Source organism: Gavialis gangeticus, unplaced genomic scaffold (genome assembly GCF_001723915.1).
Source record: "Gavialis gangeticus isolate Ggan-Ray unplaced genomic scaffold, GavGan_comp1, whole genome shotgun sequence".
NCBI lineage: Eukaryota > Metazoa > Chordata > Crocodylia > Gavialidae > Gavialis > Gavialis gangeticus.
The window spans coordinates 26,633,465-26,637,010 of NW_017729025.1; the positions used below are offsets into that span (position 1 = coordinate 26,633,465).

The 3,546-nt window shown below is 44.2% G+C and overlaps 1 long non-coding RNA gene across 1 annotated transcript in view; it reads left to right on the forward strand.

Moving 5' to 3' along the window:
• Positions 1–452: 452 nt before the first annotated feature.
• LOC109298450 overlaps positions 453–3,546 on the forward strand; it is a 163,834-nt gene continuing 160,740 nt past the window's right edge. Inside the window, exon 1 of the long non-coding RNA XR_002097615.1 lies at positions 453–558. This is a non-coding gene — a long non-coding RNA (uncharacterized LOC109298450). The remainder of the gene's footprint in view (positions 559–3,546) is intronic.

Here is a 3,546-nt window from a genome sequence, read left to right on the forward strand (position 1 = left end):
TGGGCCATGCTTTGGTGTGTCCAGACTACTCCTGTGGCATTGGGGGGGTCCCTGATGTTGCAGGGCCAGTTCAGGCTTGCTAGAGCTCAGCCCACAGCACTGAGGCACAGGGATGGTTCCCAAGCCCCGGCCCTCCAACCCCCTCTCTTCCTGTAGACTTACCTGCATGCAGCTGCTGGAGCTGCTCCCACCACCTTGCCTGGCTGTACTGCTGACCACATGTTTGTGCATGTGTGCATGTGTGTGGCACCCCCTGCCCTGTGGCCCTGGATTTTTTTCCCCTTTTCCCCTCCCTGCTCCCTTCCTCCCTTTCTATAAATAAAATTGATGAATGTTTAATTTGGGAGGATGAGTGCCCTGCCCCGTGTGTGCTGCCCTGACATGTTGCCGCAGCTTATAACCCATCAGCCCCAGCGCTGAACTTACTCTGTATTGTATTGTTTGGGCAGGGGCTGGAAGTGGAAGCTCCAAAGCAAAGCAAGAAAGGATCGCCTTGGTGTGTTTTTCCGCCCCGGAAACTTTCTGGAACTGTTACCTGGTAGAAGGAAACATCTTCTGGTAAGATTTCTACTCTGATTTATACATCAGAACTTAAACTCAACCTCCAGAGCAAACCAAATGAACTACTAATTTCATGTGTGTGTTCCAGTGGAATCCAGTCTTTCAGGTCAGCTCTTTTGATAAATGCTGGCTTAGTTAGGTTCCCTGTCATCCCCTGTTAATTCCCACATATTCTCTGTCCTTTCAGAGTGACAGGGTTGATTATGCTATAGAACAGGAATGGCAACCTATGGCCCACACGCCAGATCCAAGCTGCTAAGCAATTTCATCTGGCTTGCAAAGCTGGGACATTGGTGGCAAGTTGGTAGTGGGAGAAGTAGAGGCTGGGCTGGAAATGTGCCATTGCCAGTTCGGCAGTGGCACTGGTTTGGTTACAAGTGTGACCTGCCTTTGGAGTGAGCTGCACTGATTTGGCCTGTTGCTCCTAAAAGGTGGCTGATCCCTGCTATGCATGGTACAGCTTCATGCATAAACAGGAGTCAGATACTGGGACACTGTCAAAAGGCCACTTAATTAACAACTTAAATTCAGTGTATCTAATCCTGGTATCAGGTCTGTATATGTTCCTGTTCTCTACTCTTTACCCATTTTAACTGCCATCTCTTGCTGTAAGTCCCTGCCTGTCTATTCTTCTGGTTGGTTCTTGGCAGTGTTTTACCTTGAATTGTTTCACAGATAGTTTACCTTACTGTCCAGTGCATAGTCTGTGTATTAAAGTATTCTTAGCACATGAATAACATAGCTGCAAAAGACAGTCCAAAGAGAATATTATGTGCATTACCAAAATTTTGTTTGGCTGTGCAAATTGTATGGTTGCATAGCTATGCCCTAGGGGAATTTTGCACCAAAATATACATTGAAGTGGACTAAAAATGTTTGATTTGCCTAAAATAGAACAAAAAGCATATACGGAACATGGGAAGGTGTATAATTAGTCTAGTGATTTACAACCAGGCAGTGAAAGGGTTAAAATCAGTGAATAAATTAATCTATTTAACATAATACATCCTGGCATTTTTTCTTGCATTTTTCCTATCACAGTATTTGATGAAACAGCCTTTGTTTGCTCACACTTGTCTCTTAAAATTCATATATCAGCAGTAAAAGCTATTTTTTCTGTAACAGCTTGCACTCAGTTCCCAATGGAGACAGAAGCCTAGTCATTCCATTGCTTCAGATTATAATATTAAAGTTTAATTAAAAAAACCCAACATGTAAATGTAGAGACTCTCAGTGCTCCAGATACCAGCATGGTGCTATATATTTATTTATCAGTCTGTGGAAGTCCTTTACTACAGAAAGTGATTTGTGATGTTAGACCCCTACACGTGATTTTGAGGGCATATTATGGAAGCAGAAAGAAAGCCAATCTACATTGTAAGTTCCTCCAGTCCTGGCAACAGGAGAAGGTAGGGGAAGTTGTCTGTTCATTATATTTAAAAGATACCTTTAACACTTAAGTGCCCTGCTTTAGCTTAGGTGCTGTGTCCGATGTGTGTGTATACATGACACTGAGGTATTATGCTTAGGCCCTGATCCTGCAAACATGTGCATGCATTAGCATAAGTAGTTCTACAGATTTCAGTGAGACTTAAAAGTAAGCTCAAGTTAAGTGATTGCAGAGCTGAGGCCTCTCACTTACCCTTTATGCTAGGGTGTGGTGCAGAAAGCAATGTCTACTCTTCCAGTGACTTTCTTTAATACAGCTATTAAGTTCCAGGCCTTAACTGTAGAAGATATAAACACCAAAAGAAAAATAAAATAACTTTATATATATAGATAAAGAGAATAACTAAGCCTAGAGCATTTGATATAGTGATACTGGAAGAAAAATAAACTAAAATGAAAACCAAAAACAAAACCATGTGGCCACAGTCCTTTTGCTAGCAGCTTCCTCCTTATTGACTAGAAACTCCTGGCTAACCCACTCTAGCCAAAGGCTGCCCCCTTAGAGACAGTTTTTCCCAGCATGTCGTGCCGTGGGCTGGCTGTTTAAATTTGTCAGAGAAGGTGCTCAAGCTTTTGAAGGGTCATTATGCAATTTGTTGTTACATCTTCCATCTCTTCTTGCTGGGTAAGTGTCCTTAATTCCTGTTATGTTTTCCCTTTCCTACTTCTGATGAGCTGGCATCTGCTCACAGAATGTGTTTCTCCTCTTAAACAGAAGCTGCAAATGCATACAGAATATCATATGCTTCTTTGAGTCAGCAGTTCACAGTTGTCATGTATTATATAAGGCAACCGTGCCTTATATAAATTGTTAGCAAAGATTGCTGGCCCAGGAATGAAGTCTGCTTTCCTGGATTTTGCTTTGGTGGTTACATTTTTTAAAATTTACTTATTACACACATCAGAAGGAAAATTACTTGCCAAGAGGGAATAACAAATAAAATTATTCAAGGTTATTGTAAAGATGGTGATAACTATTTTTTATCATCATTGATATTTTCTGTGACTGGTTACTGCTTATCTAGATCAATTTTCTATGTTATTTTCTCTGATTATGTTTTGCAATACTTGTTTGGCTGCTCTCATTGTATTTATGGCTATGGTAGTCAAAATAGAAGCGTTCATTTATATCAAAGGTGTGGGGGAGGAAGGGAGCAGGGGGTCCCTGGAACCCCACCACCCGGAAATAACCCATCTGGGTTACGCCCCCTGGTCCAAATTGCGCAGCCGGGCACCCTCATGTGCCACAGGTGCGACCGAGGAAGAAGCCTCGAGGCAGTTCCAGTCCCTATTAAAGGGACGCCGGAGGCAGCTGGGTGGGGGAACCCGGAAGGCGTCAGCGGCGGCGGTGGCGAAGAGGGAGCCGTCGGGAGCACCCGTGCGTGGGGAGACACAGCCGGCCGGCGTGGGAGGACCTTCTGGGGTCGGGGAAAACCCCAACGGGACCCGGGAGCTGAGAAGCAGCGGCCACACCGCGGATACTGACGGTGCGGAGAACAGCTCGGCTCAGGGAGAGCCGGCGAGCCGTATTCTTTT